The sequence below is a fragment of the Haliaeetus leucocephalus genome, unplaced genomic scaffold (assembly GCF_000737465.1).
Source record: "Haliaeetus leucocephalus isolate CR32 unplaced genomic scaffold, Haliaeetus_leucocephalus-4.0 Scaffold506, whole genome shotgun sequence".
In the NCBI taxonomy this organism is placed as follows: Eukaryota; Metazoa; Chordata; class Aves; order Accipitriformes; family Accipitridae; genus Haliaeetus; species Haliaeetus leucocephalus.
This window is the reverse complement of record NW_010972942.1, coordinates 7829676-7829880: the sequence shown is the minus strand read 5'-3', so window position 1 is coordinate 7829880 and position 205 is coordinate 7829676.

Genomic DNA, 205 nt, shown 5'->3' with positions numbered 1-205 from the left:
TTCCCCACTCATCAAGCAGCTCTTAACTCTCTAGCTGCGTTCAGTCCATGTTTTGCCCGTTACCTCTCTCAATTACTATCCTTATCTCAAATTCCTCACACTGCCCGCATTCTCCACCAAAAAGACTGTGATGGGTTGACCCTGGCTGGACGCCAGGTGCCCACCAAAGCTGTTCTATCACTCCCCCATCCTCAGCTGGACAGGG